Genomic DNA, 12903 nt, shown 5'->3' with positions numbered 1-12903 from the left:
TTTATTATTACATATATTATTTTATTATTATATATATTCTTTTATTATTATATAAATTATTTTATTGTTATATATATTACTTTATTATTTTATATATTATTTTATTATTATATATATTCTTTTATTATTATATAAATTGTTTTATTATTATATATATTGTTTTATTTTTATATATATTATTTTAGTATTATATATATTGTTTAATTATTATATATATTGTTTTATTATTATATAAATTATTTTATTATTATATATATAATTTTATTTATTATAATTATATTATTCAGATTCTTCTTTACATTTTATAAAACTCTTCAAAGCGTTAATTTATTAATTTTCATGTAAAAAATTCTAGAGAATATGTTTATCGATTTTAAGCAGATACTTTTGTCATATATAATATTTCAATAGAGAACAATTAATTAATTTTTTCAAAATATTTCTTATTTCAGGTAGTCTTCCTGAAACTTCATTTTTTAAATAAAATTTAATAAAAGTGAAATAATTTATTGTTTTAATGACCAAATATTTTTAATAATAATTTTTTTTTTCAGGCTAATTGGTCAATAATTAAATAATAAACTTTTTAAAATTGTTCGATGTTTTTATTGCCAGACGTAGTTCGTTTTCTTGAGAAGAAGAAGTAAATTTAAATATTATAATATTTTGAGGTATTCTTCAAAGATACTCATATAAGCTTTAAACAACATAGTGCTGTAAGCAGTTAGTTTCTTTAAGTTTCGTTAGTTGTTGAAGATTAGATTATGCTGGCAGACCAAAAAGGCCACGCGTAGACTATTAAGGTCCATTGCGATACCAGATCAGAGTCTTTGTTTAGCGATTGTATGCATCACTTAGGATTAGTTGTTAAAAATAACAATAAAAATAAACTAACGAATTAGAAGTGATGATAGCCCACATTTCACCTGTCCAATGCAGTATTAAGATTAATAAATATATCAATCAACAAAGTCAGAACTGCCATACACCATCTACCATCGATTAGAAAAGGTTGCAAGAGAGGCCGTTTCCGCATTCTGGAGCTTACATTAAACATCGAGACCAAAATATTTTTTGCAGATCAAAAACATAGATTAAAAAAAAATACATTTAATACTGTTTTTCATATTTATTTTTGGATCTAGTAAAAATTATTCGTTGTCATATAAAAAAAGTTTTTTATGAAGAATTAAAAGACTTCTTTGGAAGGAATTTTTTTCCGTATTTCTTAAAATTCTATCTTCATATCCATTTGCATAAATAAAAATAAAATATAATTCATTGTAATTTACATATTATGTATACACAAATTTCGATCCTTACCGGTTGGATGAATGAGCACTGACCGCAAAAACTTATTTCCACAAATGCCAACATATCAAATGCATTTGTAATAACCTGCACTACCGTCAACACCACCCATGAAACACTTGTTCCTCTTCAATGACTGTCTACCTCAAATAACCATAAATGCATTGAAATTTCAATGTCCACCGGTGCATTAGGAAACCTGCTAGCGGCCAGCATATGTCAGTGCAGAAAGGCAGGAATACATTGTAACGCACAGGATATGTTTGGTAAAGTGCATAAAAACTCGTGTATGGCACGAGTATCTAATTATTTAAATTATGCCAACAGTATGATGGAATGCTAAAAAGGCTCTATTTGAACATACAAACAGACAAACAGACAAACAGACAAACTAGATAGACTGCATACTAATAAATAAAAAAAGAAAAAGAAGATGGAAAGAAAGTAACAAAACGTACCTAAGTAAAGGGAAGCTCTTAGCAGTAGTTTGTTAAATGGTCATATGTGAGCACGAACTTGGATGTCGATACACTCGCGACTGTCGCCTGCCAGTGTCCATAACATTTCCGTGCGCCACTGACTTTCTAAGCTCTACTCAAGTAGAGCTGTATCTTGGCTATTACGAAGTTTCAGAACGTGTACCTAGTCTAGCATGTCGCTTCCTCGTGTCGGCCGGTGTTGTACATGAGGGTGCGCAAGCGCATATTTAAGTAGATAACTGCGCTCAGCGCAGACAAGTCCATTCTCACATACAACAACATATCGACAAATGACCGAATGGACAAAGGGTCAAGCAGTTATTGCCGAAAAGTAATGTTTGGAACGTGTTGCTCACCTTTTTCCTTGATTATAGCCTGTAATTTCGTTGGCGGTGGTGTTTTTTGGGGTGTCGCTGGTGCGACATGTGCCCAAGTACGTGGTTTGACAATTTTTCGTGCATTTTCACTACAGATAAATGAATTGAAATAAATTCATTAGAAATTCTATACAAGGTGTTGCTTTTTAATGCCGGTGCTCTAGAACAGGTACAATATTTCATTTAAGTGATCTTTGTTTTTTAATTTTTTTTTGTTCCTATTTTGTGACAAATGCAACACTTCTTATTTAGTGCAGTGCACAGTGCGTTGCAATTGCAACAAATTCTATTTGAACTGCGGAATGTTAGGTTATGAGGGCTTACACATGGATCGTAATGAATGTCAACGAATATGTTGGAGCAAGGTGCAAGGATACGCATGGCATAGAAAATGTGTTGAGTGCAACTGAGTTAATTACAATTTCTTGAAGCGTTTCTACAAGATCCATGTTTACATATTTCATTTAGAATAAATGTTAATTTCTTAGTTGTAGGGAAGAAATTGAAATTCAATGAGATCTGAACTATGCTGGTAGCATTACTAATATTATTTACTCTAATATGCTGAATATTCTTAAAGAAATAAAACTGTAATGTAATTAGTAATGCGTGGAATATATTAAGGGTATTGCGGTTATAAGTAAATTAAAAAATAACAAACACCGGGAAAGCATGAAAAAAAAATAATAGACATTATTTATGTTGAAGTTATTTGAGCCAGTGCACTTGAGCACTTTTATTCCCTATTAACTGCGAGTTTTCTTTACAACCACTCTCTACGCCTTGACTGGATTATTGTTTATCACTTCATCAGACTAAACAATAATTGACCTCAGATCTGCATACCTCCCCGAGGGGCCTGTAACCATTCTGAGATGCGATAACGCGTTGTTGGTAAGTCTGTCAATTTTCGCAAATAATTTCATGCTACTGTATGAAGAAATAAGTCATTTTTATTTTTGTAACTAATTTATAAAAAATAATATCATATAAAGTCTGATAATAAATGGCAATTTTTATAATAAAGATCGTCTTAAATTACCATAAAAACAGCAACCGACAAATGCAGTCTATATATGGAAAATTTAGAAACATAGGCCTCCTCTTATAGAACACAAGAGAAGAAATTTAATTCACGAATCAAAGTGGTCAAAAATTGATCTAAAAAAATTTTTGCCATTTTCGATTGATTAATCTGGGGTAACTTTTTAACCGATATTCATTTTTAGTGCAATTTTCAATTTTGAATTTCGATTCATTTTCGAGATAAACCTGGAGAATGACTTTGCAGATAAAGTGTGATTTTTGATATATGTATTTATAAAAAATATAAATGTCTACTAACACTACTATACAAATGTTAGATTGTTAGAATTTTTGCACCTAACTTATGGTGTCTAAGTTGCCTTAAAGGACCATGATGGGAACTAAACTCATAGTGCTGTAGTTAATATTGACACCTAAGATCGTTGCACCAAAGTTGGTTTCTGAGATCATGGTGACAAAGATGGTGCTAAAGTTGGCATCTAAGATGTTGGTGCATAAGATGGCGCCTTAGATCATTGTACCAAAGTTAATGTCTAAGATAATAGTGTCCTTAATGGTACCTAAACTCATAATGCCTAAGTTGGTGCCTAAGAATATGGTGCTTTAAAGCAACTGACTTTTCTGTCACTAATGGTATATGAGAAGTTGAATACAGGATTTAATCCTTTCAATGAAAGCTGTCATTCGCATTAATGCCAATATAAATTTGACAAATACGATTAATAGTGAAGGTACCTCACATTTTCATGGTGTTAAATAAAGCCAGATTATATTTAAACATTTTTGCTTTATTTGTCATCCGATAAGCTTATCGAGTGATGTGTTATTGTTGAGAATATTTAAGATTGCCACAGAATCTTCAGCATTGTAAAATATACATTATTATCGTACGTAAAAATTATTATTAAAACTTATTGAAATTACAAAATTGTATCTTATTTAACCAATTGAAAATAAATTACTTTATTTGTCCAATATCCCATAAGATATAAGATACATTGTATCTCAGGCCAAACAGTTTGCATTTTCCCCTTTTATGATGAATATTTTGATATAATTATACAATTTCTCTCTGCAAAATTGCCAGTTCAGCTCTATTAAGCTGTTCAGATGCCTTATAATTTATTTTTCAATAAAATTGACTATTGTTACACGCCCACATGCGGCTCAATAGATAAAACGAGAAGTGCAACAACAAAAATTGCAAAATCCAAAAATCGAAACCTTAAAAAGTGCAACAAAAATATACAAAAAAAAATAAAAAAAAAAAAGAAAAAATGAAAATAAAATTTATTAAATTCAAAACCAGTAGCACTTGAGCAACGTGCCTCGTCGTCGTAAACAGTGAAATCTTTAAGGAAATCATCATTTAACGTTCATCAAATTGCATTAAAAGTGGCTTCTTTGTTTTTTTTTGTTTTTGGGTTTTTATGCACTTTTATGAAGATTGATCATCGGAGCACAAAAGCGAGCGCCTTCTTTTTTACAATCTGCCACACCCACAGCAATATAAACAGCAAAATGTTAATATTGCAAAAATAAATGTAAAATGTTGCAGTAGCAACATTCAAAAGACAAAATAAGATAAAAAAACTAAAAACTTAAGACAAGGTGGTATAAAATAAAAGCCTCTCCAGCGGATAATCTGCCTGGCAAGCCGGCAGTTGCAGTCATGCGGGTAGCGCTGTATTATGTTTGTAGTTTAATACCTAATATCCAAAAAGGAAACAAAAGTCCAAAAAGGAAAAAACAGAATCCAATAACAGCAACAAAATATGGAAGACAAAAAGAACTGACTGAGGGAGCAGCTCCCAACCAGTCAAGACCAAAGGAAGCAAGCTATGCAACATACGTAGACAAAGCTGCGCGTTGTCTATTTACTGGCTCTTACTTCGGTTAACAGGTTAACAGCAGTTTCTTCTGCTTGATTCTTCTTTTTTTTCAATTTTTTGTTTATAATAAAAACAATCCAAAAAATAAAAGAAAAGGAAGACAATGCTGCCACTGCTGGAACTTTAGCAACCACCGAACATCAACGCAAAAGTGGCGTGGAGGCGGTAGTGGCGGCAGTGGCTGCAGCAGAAGCAACGTCTACCAAATGACCTGTTACACCTAAAACAACATGTAAAATTGGCAGCACTTTCAATGAATCATACATATATGAAGATACCAATGCTTGTGAGTTTGGGATGGGTCGGCTACAGGTAGCTCCAACTGTATTCTTTTACTTTTCTTTTTTTGGATAAGTTACCAAAAAGAATTTCCTCCCAACCGATCGTATCCTGTGTGAGCAGCTCACTATTTGCCAAAGTTTTCGTTTCGTCTATATTACAGCATTGACTAGCTTCGCAGGTCACATTTACTCTTGGAACACCGTTCTCTGCTTGTACTTATACCCATGTGTCAGTGTATCTTTTAATAGAATTCGTAATTGCTTCCAAATATCCAATATGATAATATTGATTCGCTGAATACGAATGCTCATGGTATATGTGCTCTGTGCATGCAGCATCCTAGCTAGACTCGTGCATATTCTGTGAATCGATATGCGAAATTGACACTGTACACTGTGCTCTCCTGTGAGCCCATGCCAGAGTCCACCTCGTGCTATACGCCTCATATGTTGTTGTTTGATGACTTCTGAGCAGTTCGCTGGCAACGTGCGTGGGTGGTCGATATACTCAAGCGACTGATTTGCAATACAACAATTTTTCATCTAAGGTGGCATTTTACTTGAATTGTTGCATTTTTTTCAATATTATTCCTTTTTTATCCTATAAAAGTGGTTGAATTCATTGGAAATTCAAATTTCATACACAACCTCAGATACATTTCTAGTGTATGTTTTGGTGCAGTACTTTCCGAACCAAACTAAAATTTCTGCTTGTTTTAAGTTATTCATTTTGTTAGTTGCTGAATTTTTTATGTTTTGTTTACAAAAACAAAAAAAACAAAAAAATAAATAAATAAAATCAATTGTTGCATATAATAAATAAATTATGTAGAATCGCAGAACCGGTCACTGAATGATGGAGTGTCAAGTACATAGAGATATATCTGATCGCACGGTAAAAAAGATGTAGCTTTCAAGGTTTTCTTGCATTTTCTTTTAAGAAAATATTTCAGTTACTTAAGTAAAAAAAGAAAAACAATTCTGATATATAACAACTAATCTATTTTATTCAATACGTATTGGTCAGCATATTTTACACTTTTTACAAAATTTCAATTTACTTTTTCTTCAAATATTCTATTCACCTGTCAGATAATACAATTTAGAACTATTTTTATGGTACGAATATATGGCAAATATTATATTGAAAGTACTACTTTTAGTGAACTTCTGAACTATGCTTGGTCTTATCTCATATAAAACTCATTTGATAAATTATGAAAATAAAGGTAGAAACACATTGATTATGAGTGTTTCAACTCTTGAATTGATATATTTTTAATAAGACTACTTTTATTATTTACTTTTAAAAAAAAATAAATAATTAATTAAAGAGATTTTTCGAACAGTAGTGAACTACAACAACAAAAATTCATTTTATATTATTTTATATTATTTTAATTAATAGAATTTTTGGCTAACCATACAGCTGTTTCAAGTATTGCCAAATACCTGTCATCAGTGGTCTTAGAATTAATACTTCTTATTAATTATTCGTAAATACTGTTTTGGGACTGCAAGTACCAAGAATCGAACTCGTGCCCTGCCAAATTTAAAGCTCAGAGTCAGCGCTCCTTAACCAATTGATCCAAGGCCGTGTACTTGAAATTCATGTTCGCACATTTTTCTGAAGTTTTCTTAATTTGCTGTGAAAGTTTTATTAACAAATTCACTTACTGTGTTTATATTAGAACGAAATCCTAAACCAGCTATATGTTAGTATAATTGATAGATAATAATTGACAGAATAATTAATGAATTATATTTTTATTTTTAATTGTTAAATTTATATTACACCGTAATATATAAAGCCATTTCTTATTTCGAATGCATTTTCTATATAATATTTGTTCTTACAAGTATTTCGTTATATCGGTTATTCAGTGAATCGAGCGTGTATCGTAATAACAGTTGATTTTTGAGACCAGTTTCCGATCTGGGATAGACTAAAAACATACAATTGATATATTTCTTCGTACTATAAAAATTTAAGTAAATGTACATTTTTTCACGTCATTATTTTATGTTTGATCAGAAATGATCACAACTCAGGGAATTTCTTCAAACTATTTTACTTTTAGAAAATCTTAAAAATTTTTAATCTTTTGTACAAATTTCAAATCTTGTTTTTTATCGCAAATAAAAATTGACTGATACATTTTATCAAACAATGAACTGCAATTGTAGCAAAATATTGTAAAAAAATGAACCTGCCCAGAACGGAAATAAATTAAAATCCTAAAAAATGAGCCAGTATATGTACAATAAAAAAATAAAAATAAAAATAGAAATAAAAAAAATTCAAAAAGATACAAAACCTATTTAAAAATATTTATTAAATAAAATCTTTGTTCAAAGAAACGGAAGTAAACTGATAGGCTTGCAAAAAAAAAAAAAATTGAAAAAAAGTATCTGGAAATCGTTTAAGAACTTTTGTATCTTTTACTTCTGAATTATTTTGTACACTCTGCGATTGTTCAAATATCTTATCTTGTATTAGTGCTGTGTGTTTTCAAACTATTTTTTTACCATTGAAAACACTTGTACGATTTACCCTGCATTTATCGCACATTCCCGGTGACAATTGAACAAAACACTGAGGAAGTGCGTTTCGGCATATCCAATTGCTTCCTGGAATGTGCTATTTTACGAGTACATTCTCAAATAGTTGAAATTGTAAATTTATTTGATTTTTTGTCTTTTGTGTATCTTTCTTAAGCCGATTAGAAGTGTCAAATTATTGCTAGGGCAGGTACTCGACAGCCCCTCGAAGAAGATATAAAAGAGTTGACAATGGGCTTCAGTTCAGTTCTGTGTGCGTACATTTTGATAGTTTGGGAGATAATTGTAGAATACTCGCACAATTGAGATGTGATGAGCTTTGAATAATTATATATAATATGGTTATTTATAGTTTTAATTTTTTTTACTTTTAATAATTTGAAGCAATCAATATGAAGACCGTACCGTACTTATCATATTTTCAACGCGATTCTAAAACCACGGACGGGCGCAACTAAATAATATCGCTCTACATATCACGCAATGTTGAGATCAATGTGTACAAGGTTCAAAGTTTTGAAGTTTTCTATTATCTTCCTTCACAAATTCAAGCCGAAGACATGTCAGTGAATTGTTCCAAAGAGCCCAATTTCATTGCGCTCTCAGTACGACGACTAGCATACAAGTGTTAAAGCGTGCAAGACCTCCGAATTTGTCTATATTGTCTTACTGATTTTCAGAATATTAAGTTACTAATTTGTAGATGGATACACACACAATATATTTTTATATAACTTAATATCAATTAAAGTAGTACTTTAATTCTTTTGAAGAATTCTATAATATACTTATATATAGAAGTATATATAAGTATATATAATATACTTATATATCTATAATATATTTTTGGACCTCAAAATATATAACATATTTCAAATAAATTTAAACAAATCAAAACGTTAAGTTTACTTATAATTTTAAAATAAAATAAATTGTCTCACAGTAGGCATTGGTATAGCCATTTTGGTAATATAAAATATCTTCATATATATATTTTTATATATTTTTATTTATTTTAAACGAATTTTAAAACCAAAAATAATATTAAATCAAAATTTTCAGTTCAATCGGCGAAGCTGTTAATAATTAATTAATTTACATAATGTATATTTCTGACAAGGAAGTATTATCATATTTGGAAGAACTTGAGGTGCCAAGTACTCTGGAAGTGATTGCAAAGCTTGCAGGTAGAAGACTTTGTACGCATCGATGTGATGTTATAAATAGTGTTTTTGCCGCACTGGAGAGTTGTGTGTTTCGCAATATAATTGTTAAATACCAAAAGAAGTATTTCAATCCTTACGATATCTCGAAGAAACTGATACCTCTGGAATGTCCTCGACGTAAAAACTTAAACAGGTCAACAAAATCGATACATCAAAAACTATCTAGAACAAAGTACCTCTATCGGAAAACTTCAATTTGTTACTTATGTGGACGAAAAAAATAACGTTAGTTGTTAATCCATTAAACCTAAAAATACTTTCCAGATGACTTCAATTCGATATTTTTTATTGAATTGAAACTTGTCAATATAAATGTGAGTGTAAAAAATGTATTGTGCTTATTAAGACGCTTTAGTATCAAAATTAAATAATATTATTAAATCTTATTTTACTTCTAAACTAGTTCGAAGTGGAAATTAAAGAAAGATAACAATATCCTCAACTTTTAAATCTATGGAAATGAAAAGCTCTTATAAAAATTTTTAAGAAGAACAAAAAAAATTTAAGGTAGAGAAGAGAAGACTGCTGAATCTCGATTGCGAGAGTTAAGTTGATCAGTAGTTCGCGTCTCCAAACTGTCTATGCAAGTGATATTGATGGTAATTATTGAAGAGAAACAATAATCTTTCGACTGAAGAAATTATTATTATTTAATAATAAAAACTATTCAATGTAGTTCGATGGCAGTATTTAATGTAAACCGCTTATGCAAAAAATTGATCTGGTAGGTAGTGTACTTAAATTATAAAACATACTACATTTTTTACTTTGTAAACAGTGGATCTTTAGATGCAGTAATATATCAAGAATCTATATAAAATTTTTGTAATGCATTTCACATCGTTACTGAATCAAATGAGACTGATAGACGTATAACTGAAGTATGGAAGGGTCTGACAATAGGAAAGAGATTTTTTCGATTTATTATAACCTAGAAGGTAATATATATTTATATTTCATATTTAGTTCTATAATTTATAACAATATTATATTCTATTAATTATATAATATATTATATTAGTAATATCATTAATAATAATGTTCATTTATTATTATATCTGAATTTTATTAGAAGCTTAGGCTTTCTAAAAACTTTTACCAGCTATTTTTGTTTATAGTTTGAATTTATTGAAAGATTGCTTCCTTTGTATGAAAGGTCACTCTTTAATTCGTTTATGCTCTGCCATAGTGCATAGATCTCTCTGGCTTTCATCTAAATACAACGTATGGTGTTCTCTCATATTCTCTAAGAATCATATGTCCTCTCTTTTCGTATCGAGAAGACACTGTACATTAATTAGGTACAGTGCTGGTTTTGAGTTGATTGGAAATAGCCACAGTTTTTTATTAGAGATTTGTCTTGATCACCAGATTTTTGCGAATCAACACTATTTACGATTTGGATTTGACCTGGTAACAAAATAGTCCCCAGATCTGCACAAGCGTACCGACTTGGTAATAAAAATTTTAATTTACAATTCGGTACACATATTATTGGCCTATTTGATATCAGATAGGTAAGCGTATGCTGCCGTCCGTAGATATAGAATGTAGAATTAATCGCATCTACAAAATTCTCCATTCTATTAAAAAAATATTGTGTGTAAAATACTTTACGAATTATATCAATAACAACAATTTATTATTGTATACTTTGTTTAAATTAGATTGAAAACAAGAAAGATAGGTTACCAGAGAAAGGAATGTAACCAATTCCGGCTCAAATTGAATACTAAAACTTACTAGTGATACGGAACCAGGTATTTACTTTTTATAATTACTATACATTGTATGATGCATAACACGGATGCACCAATAAAAATCCAATGTAGCATGAATGTTTCTGTTTGATAATTATGAATACACAGGTTTGTTGGCAAAGGTGATGTAATCTCACCGTATATGGTTCCAGCTCCACCCAACACAAATGGATTTATGTGTTACATATTTCCAGTTTTGGAACAACTAACAAAAGAGTCACTTGATGAGAAAATGCTAATCAACGATACTAACATCGAGGGAAACAGCAAATATTTTTCATCAATGAAAATCATCGATTTTCAACCCAGATGGTATGATTGTGTGCCGGTACTATGTAAACAATTTAATTGAATTCAATACTAAATATGATAAAACTGAATGACAGACATCTGTCAAAGAAATATGCATTTACTTAATAATCCATTTTAGTTACATTAGGCCATTGGGTCGGCCGGTGGCCATGGTTTGTATTGAAGTTGATTCAAAATTATAAGCAAATATAAAATACCTGAATATGTTTAGAAATATTTCATTTTATATATTTAAAATAGAAAATAAAAAAAAAATATCTGTATAAAATAAATTGTTAAGTAAACTAAAAATTTGTTTAAATTAATTTACCTACAATTACCTATGAATAGATTCTAACAAAGCGACAATAAACCCACAATGAATTTCGAATACAGATTAAGCCTTATTTCTTCAGCTCATATAAGCTAAAAAATGATTAATCTGCACTTCTTATAATTACAATGGAAGGTTTGGAACCCATATGCGGATTTTTTTACCTTCTCAATCATTCCCGATTTAATTACAAGCAAACAGTAATATAATGAACGTTCGATCATTTTTTTTCCAAAGCCTCGCTAATATAACTTCTAACTTGCATGTACTGCTAGCTGCAAACAATCTGGTTCCATGTATATCTATCGAACAATGACGGACATTAGCACACCGACAGTAATCATATTAAATTAAAGAGAGTGTGTCTGTGTTGACTGTTAATTCTACATTCACTAATTCTACATTGACTAATTCTACATTCAGAACGATCAAATACTTGAATATACAATTTTGTATATATAATATTCCAAATATTAAAGTAATATTCTAAACATGAAATTAATATTCTAAATAAATGTTCTAAATATTAAATATACCAAAACTGTTTTCATCAAATAACGAATGTTCCATATAGAGTGGAGTGTTTCACGTACAATCTATATATTTTAATTATCAATAGGGGCCTCAATTATTTACTTAGTAAACTGAACTATTTTTGATCCAAATTGCAAGTACAATTGTGAATCCCTAGAATGCTAGGATTTTGTCTTGGTGTATAACTTTTGAAATTTATCAACGAATTCGGAGTGAATTACTATGTCTAAAGTACGTGATATCGGATATGAAGCAGCAAAATAGGTATAATTACGACCCATAATGTTGGGCTGGGCAGTCACAGAGAATGTGACTGGAAGTCTCGTCTGTTTCTAAGCAGAGTCGACAATCTATCTCTTCGGACAGACCCATTTTGTTAAGGTGACAACGCAGTCCATGGTGACCCGTTAAATATCCCACCAGCAATCTCAACTCTGTTCTGCTGAAAAAGGATATCTTACCATACTTGTAGGGATGAACCAGCTCTTTAGCTTGACAGTTACCTTCACTGTCACTAAATGTTGTTAGATTTTTAAGTGCAATCTTTCTCAAGCGGTTTGGTTTTCTTAGATTGTTATCTACTATTTGATTCCTCTGTAAAGTTTTTGATAAATCTCATTATAAAACTTGAGTTCCGGACTCAAGTCGTTGATGGATGTAATCACATTAGATTAAGAGAGGACAACTACTAAATTATACTAATGCTGGAATTCTATGAAATTAATATTCTTATTTTAGTTTCAGCATTATCACATTATTTCATACCCTACAATTCTTTATTTTCTCTATAATTTTTTTCAAAAAATATA

General features: G+C 30.2%; 1 long non-coding RNA gene across 1 annotated transcript; it reads left to right on the top strand.

The window, feature by feature from the left end:
• Positions 1-8981: 8981 nt before the first annotated feature.
• On the top strand, positions 8982-11462 carry LOC119662538. Its single transcript, XR_005250806.1, has 5 exons — positions 8982-9489; positions 9579-9899; positions 9954-10113; positions 10843-10935; positions 11044-11462. It is a non-coding gene; the product is annotated as an uncharacterized LOC119662538 (long non-coding RNA).
• Positions 11463-12903: the final 1441 nt, after the last annotated feature.

Source organism: Teleopsis dalmanni, chromosome X, assembly GCF_002237135.1.
Source record: "Teleopsis dalmanni isolate 2A chromosome X, ASM223713v2, whole genome shotgun sequence".
Classification (NCBI taxonomy): Eukaryota; Metazoa; Arthropoda; class Insecta; order Diptera; family Diopsidae; genus Teleopsis; species Teleopsis dalmanni.
The sequence above is the reverse complement of the archived record's forward strand: the minus strand, read 5'-3'. Positions and strand labels throughout refer to the sequence as shown.